The 10,145-nt window shown below is 37.7% G+C and overlaps 1 pseudogene; it reads right to left on the minus strand.

Annotated features, from left to right (window-relative positions):
- Window positions 1-203: 203 nt before the first annotated feature.
- LOC130247402 (uncharacterized) lies at window positions 204-6,702 on the minus strand (annotated as a pseudogene).
- Window positions 6,703-10,145: the final 3,443 nt, after the last annotated feature.

Below are 10,145 nucleotides of genomic sequence, written 5' to 3' on the forward strand. Positions count from 1 at the left end.
ATAAAATGTCATAATAAGAAGTCATAAAATAATAAATGTAAATATATTTCAAAAACACAACACTTTACACAATTTTAATGGTATAGCGAGATATAAAATAATACATATTTTTCAAGGACAAAACACTTCTTTTCACACAAAATATTTATAAAATTTTACAAAACAAAAATTAATATTTATATTGTAGTACCCCACTGGTAAATTCACAAGTGAGGGTTGTGTAAACAAGACACACGGATATCTCTTTTGTCTTGTATTTCCTCTCTGACAAATGAAAAAGAAGGAGCCAGAATTTGTTCTCCATCCATTTCCCCTTCATAAAACATGGTGTTTACGAACAAGTCTCGCATTGTGATAGCCAACAAGGCATCTTCCTCCTTCATCCTTAAGATCTTTGGCAGTTGAATCTTCTTAGCAAAATGGTGTTGGTTCTCCTCCACCCACTTACAGGTCAGCAAAATGGATATTTTAAACGAAAGTATAATTATCACTATCATACCTTGTCAAAAGAAATGTCTGAATTAACTGATCGCACCACCACTTCCTGATTTTAGGCATGTCAGACTGATAAAAGATAGCTATTAAAAATGTTGTTGAAAGTGTTTTCACAGACCTTTTGCTTTACAAATAACCATAAATTGATGCAAACTCACCGCAGCAAAATCAAATGGCTTTAAGAGTGTAACATGGAGTGCATACTTTTAATGTAAGCAGACACACAGAGACAGCTGTACAACAATTATAAGACTACTTACCATCAAGATGAATACCCCACAATCAATTCCTCCAAGCTGAAGAGAGGCACCCTGTTAATTATGAGCAATATACAGTTAGACCATATACAATAAATGCATTATAAATGCATCATGATTTCATCCAAAGCCAGTTACTTGCGACTACATTCTTTCTTAACACTCCAATATAAAAAAGTTCACAAGCAAAGTAGTTGTTAAAAAAAAGAAAAAGAAGCTGTACCTCAAAATTTGCCAGTACAGAAATGTTCCAATGTCCAGGAGAAATGTGACTTGCCAGTTTTCTAAAATAATAATAAAAGACATTATATTTACGGGCAGTCACATTTAAACAAAGACGTACTTGACCATATTGCAATAAAATTTTTGGAGCTTTATGTTACAGCCAGAGGTATGGGTTTTACAATGATTGAATTATATAATCCTGAAAACCATAACTGGCTAAAACATAAAAGTATGAGCTCAAACAGATTCACTTCATTCATGATGCGTGACACATTTCAGTTCATGAAGTCGATTTCATCTTCCACTCTTCACACCTGCTAAAAAAAAAAATGTATAGCCAGTTTATTCAAAATGAGGTAAAGACTATTGCATAATAAAACAAGCTGGTTTACTTAAGACATTAATTAGTGTTAGTATTATCTTCAAACCCATGCATGTTATTAGTATGAACACAGAATGGTAGAACTTGAAATGTGCTATCCTCAGGTGAAAACCTGAAAATCTGAATGTAGCTCTGATGTACAAAGTCTCTAGGGTTCATGGAGTCAAAAAATAAAATCTCTCTTGACTTTGGCTTGAGGATCTGTAAAAGAACATGACATTAAAAATTGGTGATGCACAGAAGAAGAAAATTCTTGGCCAAAGAAAAAATGAAAATACTGATTCTAATAATCTTAAAATACTTTACATTTGTAAAGTAATTTCCTTCCATTAGTGTGACTTAACATCTTGTTTTAAAACACATTATGATGATGTGCAAACTTGACCTCAAACTAACTTTTCTCCTTAAACTTTCCAATTACCAAAATATTGGTGCATCCTTCAGAATTGGACAAATCGAGAGACCGTAATGTAGTCTTGTGTTATTATTGCCGTAACAACCAAAAAGTAAAATTACATAATGCATAGCAGGCTAACATATGGAAAAATATAAGTTACACATATAATCTAGTGCTCTGACTCCAATGAGGGAAGTAAAATAAAGTCCTTGGTTGCAGCATCATAATGTAAGATGAGAATCATGGTGAACCACAGTTATGATGATGAATATCCTGTATAAGATTAATGATTTCTTGCACTAACAATTAATTTTGCAAAAAAAGCTAACTATAACAATGTGTGTACCACATATTTTAAAGCATACTAACAGGTAAAGCTGGCAGAGGATGATCATTGTTATATGGAGGCAACCACGTGACCACCACATAACTGTTGACAGCAAACACATCTTTGCCCTGAAAAGATAGAAACACATAGTGCAGTATGACATTGGAACATTTTCATAACCTCTAAATTCCTAAACAATTACTGAACTACTGAACAAATGCTATAAAACTGACCTGTGAAGCTGCAGGTGTAGCTATGAGCTGAAAGCACTGATTAGCAATCTAGTAAAAAAAAAAAATTCATAAATTAAATAATGACTATTAGTAAATTTGCATTCATATCAACCCTATGTCAACAGCAAAATAATGTTTATGAATGGACATTTACCGTTGCATCTAACTCATCAAAGACCAAAGACCAAAAGTCACCTCTCTTTAATGTTTGGTCTTAGCTGAAGTAAAGCATAGACTCAGTGCACCACTTAGCAGGTTTCCACACAGGTTTCTGCACCTTGTTTATATACACTATGAACAGCAGCTACGCTAATTATTCTCTTTATTCTCCATTTCCACCTGGGGATACTCTTCCCGAGGCCCTCAGACTATGCAATCACTGATTCGATCCAAGACCAACGACGAGATGATCCCAAGGTTTCCATATCCTGGACCAGGCCGTATCCTGAGCAGCTACTGTGGTGGTCATGGAGGAGTGGAGAACGTGAGACTGATTCCTGTGACCCTCCAGGGACAGACGAGTCTTCGCTGAGGCCAGCTTCCAGCCTCGGCCGCTGAGACTGCAGCTCTGCACAAGACGTTTGGCCAGCGGAGAAATTAAAATGGCCGTGCCCAACTGAGCCTGGTTTCTCTCAAGATTTTTTTTCTTCACTTTCGCCAATTAGTGAAGTTTTTTTCCCTCTCCGCTGTCGCCAATGGCTTGCATGGTTCAGGATCTGTAGAGCTGCGCATCGTTGGATTTGCTCTTCAGTGTTTGGACTCTCAGTAGTGATTTTTAAACCACACTGAACTGAGCTAAACTGAACTGAACTTAAACACTACAAACTGAACTACACTGTTCCTATTTACTATGACCTTTTATGTGAAGCTACATTGTAAAAGCGCTATACAAATAAAGGTGAATTGAATTGAACTGAAGTAAATCCTCACTTGGATCTTTGGCTCTATCCAAGACATAAGCCAGCTGATAAAATGAAATAAACATTGTTATATAACTCAATAAAATATAACAAATATGAACAGTAATCCAGATTAAAAATACTTATGACAATCATTGCAATATGAATAAATTACCGAATTCTGTTCTGCTGGGAGATAGTCAACATCCCATATCCTACTGCCTGCTTGTTCATCTGTCTGGCTTGTCATTGCACTTTGAACTAAGTGAGATGGGATAGAACAGTCTTAAGAGAAGATCCATATTTTAAATGATTTTTTATGCTCTTAGTAAAGCTTGTTTTTAGCTTAGTTACACAAGTAGTGTACGATCACAAGTTTAAAATAAAAAAACTATTTCTTGATCTAAACTCCTGATGTGAAAACAGGAGCAGTAGAAAATGAAGTATCATAAAATATTCCCCAAGATGAAGAAGATTCATACTGTTAAATTCAGATGTATTATTGCTTTTTTACTTAGTTTTCTGTCCCTCACTGTATTGTATTGGTGCATCTGCCTCAGGTGGTATCTGTGCAGCTGTTCCTGTAATAAACAAAACAAAACAACAACAGTACAGCTTATAAGAAAATAATACAGATGAACATTCAATGTTAAACAACTGACAAAATAAACACCTTAATTAATTTACCCATTATTATCTGACCATTGTGATCCTACTGCAACTGAAGATCTTTGCCTACTACTTTCTGGATGCTGGCTTTAGTTTTAATATTGCAATTTGTGTTGTAGTGGTGTAGTATGTTCCGCATCATAAAGATGTGCTGAGAGGGTGTGAGGATATTCAAAAAATAATTGTTCTTCCTCATGTCTGCAAATAATTGCTCAGCACACTGGCTGTTAACCCAGCCAGCCAGTTCTGGGACAAGTCCAATCCTCCGAAGGGTATCTCTAGCATCCTTTGTATTCCTCTCATGGAAAATGTCATAGAAGGGTGTAGTGGTCAGATGACCCAGTGATCGGGTGGCAGTCTGTGTCGGAATCTGTTTTCTTTGTTTTGAGCCAAGGTAAACTGACCTTTAGCTTTCCCTCACCAGCCAGCTGTAGATTGTCTGTGGTTGCTTCAGCCAGCCGGCCCTCGTGTGGGCTAAATGGCATTTTTTCAGGCTCCCTCAAGTTGGTATGTGTTGCCAGTCCTCTTGCAAAGTTGTATATGACTATGTTTGGAAAGTGCTTCCAGCTAAGTAACATGTCAGCATAGTCTCTGGGAATCTCTGCTCTTAAATTAAATGTTATGGAGTACACCACTGCACAGGGGCACATAACAACTGCCCAACCACCTTCAGAAAACACATAATTCATTTAATATTACTTACATAAACAATGTTTAATAACTGCTACTGCTACTTGTATGCTTGACCTACAAGGCAGAAGGACTTTTTAACACTGTGGAATAAACAGACAAAGCTACAGATCTAACTGCACAGTGAAAGATTGATCTTACCTGAAGCTCCCCAGACCTTCTCAAAGATCTTGTCATAAGATGACCTGTTCTTCATTTCATCCCGCAGTTTTAGGATGAGGTCTGTTTTTAAGCCTTTTAAGTCTAAGCCACATTGCTTGCACAGTTTTCGAACCATGTCCACCTATTATTTTAAGAAGAAATAATATTTAGCTTAATTCAAACACTGTGAATCAATAATCAGTGTAACATGCCATTACCTTGCGATTAATTAGTGCATCTTGAAGTCTCTCCTCTGTCATCTGGAGATCTGCCATTTCAGTAGCCTGTCTTGGTGCATGAAGCTTTTCATGTTCTTTGTTAAAAACTGTCTCCTCTCTTCTAGTTTTTGGTCCAATCCAAGGAGCCCAGTTGTTATAACTTAGAACAACCACAAACGGGTTTTGTCGACCACCTTGAAATTGAAAAAAAACTGCATCATTTTTTTGGAAACACCATGCAACTATATATAACAAACAACTGTGAGTAAATACAGCAACAGGATCAAATGTTAGCAACTTGTGTGAACCCACACTCAAATTTACTTTCAGTTAAGAATGTTGTATCATAATTGTGATGAAGACAAAACAATAGTAGTAACATGTAAAGTGTGTATCACAATACTATTGCTGCAATCTTGTGGGGAATAGACAAGTCCTATACTTTAGGTGAAGAGACTTAAGTAGATAAGTAGGTGGCCAACTTACAGGTAATCAATCCGCTGCAAACTATTTCAAACGTCACAGAGTGCCAAAATTGTTTGCTATCAACAGTGCCATCAAAGTGTGCTGGTGGAGCCTCCATTTCACTTACTGCAGATTTAATCATGGTATTAAAAAGTATTGTCATTTTTCATTTATTAATTAAAAGCTGTTAGTTCTGTTACTTACCAGGGATATTGAATACACCCTTTCTGTCCATGACCACCACTGGTGGATAGTATCCACATTTGTAACAAGTATATAAGTAGTCGTGTGAAGTCATGGCTTCAAAGTGCACGTAGGCATGAAGTATTATGGCTTTTCTATAGAAGGTCTAGTATTCTGTTTGCTCAAGGACTTCAATTGCTCGGCTTACAGAATGCTAAGTCTAAGAAAGTATAAAACATAGTAAGGCACAAATTCATAAAATAAGAACAGCAAAACATTAATTAATGTTTTTTCTTACCTGAAGTGACCCACGTAGTACAATACATGAAATGAAGGGTAAGGAGTATATGGTCACTGAAATTGTGAATTCCATTACTCCTTTCTTGATATCTGTACATCAGCCCACAGTCAGGACATGCCTTGCAGTATGTAGAAAAGCCTAAAAAACGAAAACAAAAGAAAAAGTACAATATCGTTATTGCTTGCTTTCAATCATCTAGCAGTCCACAGTGCACTGACCTCCGCTTTGTTTTTAACATTAGAAATACGGCTAAGAAGATTTACATGATATATTTTGACATGTCTCACCATTTACAACACCAGTATAAGTGACAAGTTTGGCATCTGCTGTTATGAGCAGTGGCTCAGTAAGTTGCCCGGCACACTCCATGCATGATGTTTCTTTTGGTATGAACTGCCTTGGAATATCTTGCAAAGATTTGGAACCAGTAACCGAATGCTGGGGCAGTTGGGCAGGAAGAGCTTTTTTTCATTAAATAGTGAACCATCTTTTGAAGGCCTGCATCATCTGGAGGATATGCATGTCCTTCATCTATACCTGGCACTGCTTTGGATACAGAATCTGTCACTTGATTATTCACTACTGAATCTGGCGTAATTTCACTCGCTGCAGTCATGAACAGATCTCAGTCAGTAGTAAAAAGATGCCATTTTGCAATTGATTTATGAAGACATGACTGTCTTGCTTTGGCACATGGACAGTGCCAGAACTTCTTTTTTGCATCATAGGCCGCTATTACCCTACCCAGTCTGCTGTGGTATGACACTTTTGCTCATATATTGAAATGAACTTTTTGGATGATGGCCCTCCAACAGTCATCTCAACAGAAAGTGGAACACCTGCATCAGTAGCTGCCTTATGTAGGTTTAAGCAGCTCTGCTTCCTTGTATTCCCATAAAACCTGCAAGTAACCATTTCTGTCAGTACCTCTTCATCTAAAATGATGGGTGTAATGTCTGAGAGGGGACAGAAGAGTAATGACTTAAGATGAATTCCACTCCTAACTGCAAATTTAGCATTTGTGTTGCATTCATCTAATTCACAGATATTTTTTTGGCTTGCACCCCTCGTTTTTTTTTTAACATGTATAGGAGAGCATGGCTTAAAGAATGATTTATCAACAGCAAAGATGCCATTTTTGGCATCAATGCATTGGCATAATAAATGTCGCTTTGCTGTAATATCTTCTACCCTTTGCTTGTGTCTTCGGTTGATATGAACCCAAGTTCCTTTGATTTATTTTTATGCCACAGTGTGTGCAAGACACCCTGACTTGCTGTCGGACACGTTATCTTTTGTTGAAAAAGATGCTGTGGTTGGTTTTGGTGCTGTGATGCTGGGGATGGTGGTGGTGGTGCTGCTGATGCTGGGGATGGTGGTGGTGCTGATGCTGGTAATGGTGGTGCTGTTGATGCTGGAGACTGTAGTGCTGCTATTGCTTGTAATGGTTCTGGTGCTGCTGCTGGGAATGGTGGTGCTGTTGATGCTGAGGATTGTATTGCTGCTATTGCTTGTAATGGTTCTGGTGCTGTTGGGGATGGTGGTGGTGTTGGAGCTGCTGATGGTTCTGGTGGTGGTGCTAATGCTGGTGATGGTTCAGGTGCTATTGCTGCTGGTGATGGTGCGGCTGATGCTGAAGATGGAGGTGGTGCTGTTGATGCTGGGGATAGTGATTGTCCAGATGGTGAATTTTTACACATTTTAAAATGTGTAATAAGACTGTCGCGTCTAATTACTGTTGATGTACAGTAACAGCAGTGAAAATGTGGTGATGGCCTGCACTTTGGACCACACTTGATGATGATAATCTAAAATGTAGAAAGAATAAAATTAACCAAAATGTCTTGTTTACATGTTTAATACAGTGCATTGCCTATGCTTAGGTTTTGTGATGAAACCCCACACTCAATAGCACAACATTAACATCCTTTTTTTAAATTTATTTTTTAGACACTCCCACCAAACATTAAGGCCAGTGTGTGTGAAAGTTTTGTTCTGTCCAATCAGAACACACGTAATTCTACCAAATTAAGCCATGATTAAAAAGTATTAGCTGAACATGCTACTACTCAGTTGGAACAAATGCCTGACAAACTCTACATTAACCCTTGCAGGCTGATTGCCATGTAAAGAGCATTTATAGAGTATTTATATACTTGTTTAATATGTTAATATGTATAATAATTCAAATTAATTAATGTAATGCAGAAACCAATAACAAAAAAAAATGTAAGCAAAGTATGTGAAATTCAGAGTAACAAGTACGACGTGTTTCTCACACCCACAGTACTGTAATAAAAAAAAAGTTTTACGCACACATACCTTTTTCTTGAACTGCATTTTGCATGTGATTAGCTACATGATTTCGGAGCTCATGTAAATGGTTACACATCGATTTACAGTAGGCACAGTGGTATTTTTGGCAGCCCACTGTACATCTCTGGATAGACAGCAGTGGATCCTGTCCTTGCAAAAGTATTGTCTGATGCATCTGTGCAAGTTAAACAAAAACTTACATTCAATTAAAAAATCTATTATTAAATAAAAACACTACACATGCTAAAATGTAGCATGGGGGATGGGAGAATGCTAGCACTTACTAGCTATTGATAGTTATGCCAAAACACTCACGATTAATGTTTCAGGGGCTCAGAATATAACAATACTATTAATAGTCATGTCGAAACAGCAATAAGTGTAGGATTTAGATTTTATACACATCTCAAAGTTCAGTTTGTCTTTACAGTTCAGATCATACCTGTCAACATTGGGAAAATAAGGCATATGTCCTTCCAACAAAGCGAAAGCACAGAACAGACTCACATTTAAGAGTAAGAGCGGCCCCTGGTGGTTCGGTGGTAAAGGTTGAGTATGGGGAGACTCGGCTCTTTAATGTGTATTTGCCACCCTTCAGAGAAAGACTAAAAATACGGGAGAAACAGGAGGGTTGACAGGTATGGTTCAGATGTCTTACCGTGCCATGCAGGTTGTGCAGTTTGGACGGAGGCTACCCGCATCTAGACCAATGATGCATATGCCCCACCCATTAGCTCCAGCGAGGGGGAGCTAGAGCTCTAGCTCCTCCTAATTGGCTCTGCAGCGAGCACCTTCTCGTCACAGAACTTTCTCTGAACGAAGACAAAACAGAATGTAATGTGTTTGGCAACTCAAACATGAGTGGCCTCAAATTATCTTAGCTTTTCCCCAAGTTAGGCATGTAGTTAAAAATTTGGGAGTGAGTTAAAAGTCTAATTAACAGAGTAATTCAGTGATCAAGGCAGGCTTTTTCCAGCTTTGCCTTCTTGCCAAAGTCGAGCCATTTTTGAGTCAGCGTGATCTAGAGAAAGCCATTCATGCTTTAATCAGCTCTCGTCTGGACTATTGCAATGCACTACAGTATGTTGGGATTAACCAATCCTTACTTCATTGGTTACAACTGGTGCAAAATACTGCTGCTCACATGCTGACGAATAGTCATAAACAAGAGCACATCAACCCTGTCCTTTACTCTCTTCACTGGCTCCCTGTTAAATTCAGAATTGATTGTTTTTAATGCAGTTAATGGTCTTGCACCTTCATATTTATGTAAGATTTTAAAGATTCACAAACCGAACAGGGTCTTATGATCAGCAGGCCAGTTGTTGGTTGAGGTCCCCAGATTCAGATATAATCATTCATTTGCAGTAGCAGGTTCAAAACTGTGGAATACCCTCCCTTTACAGTGTTTCACACACATAGACTTTACTTGGGCGGACCACCCAGGTATATTAATGGCCACTCAAGTATATTTAGTGACGCTTTTTTTACTATTATTGTCATCAGTCTTTTTCAATTCTTTTGTATGCGCTCAATATAACCAAATATCCGCGAGCAATTAACCACTGCAAAATCTTCTCTCATTAACCCGTTTTATACTGCTCAGACAGTCCCAGACAGTCTCACGTGCTCTGCAGACTCAAAGAGACTCAGACCTTTTTGCATTCGGCTGGGGTTTCTAAATCTACTATAATGTCTGGGACTTGGTTTTGCTTTCGTTTTCTAAGCTGTTGTTAATTTTCTGAGCGAGAGAAACAATAATTAATTCTTTAATTTAAACGACTCAGGAGGACTAAATACTCGGGAGGACGAAATTACATCTAAATTGGCTGCAGAATATTGGTACACCATTAGAAATGGGTACTCAATTTGTCTCATTTAAATAACCTACATGTTTTATTTTTGCAATAATTATAATTTTCTACAGATATTGTCTGTTTAATTCC

The sequence above is a fragment of the Danio aesculapii genome, chromosome 20, assembly GCF_903798145.1.
Source record: "Danio aesculapii chromosome 20, fDanAes4.1, whole genome shotgun sequence".
NCBI classification, from domain to species: Eukaryota; Metazoa; Chordata; class Actinopteri; order Cypriniformes; family Danionidae; genus Danio; species Danio aesculapii.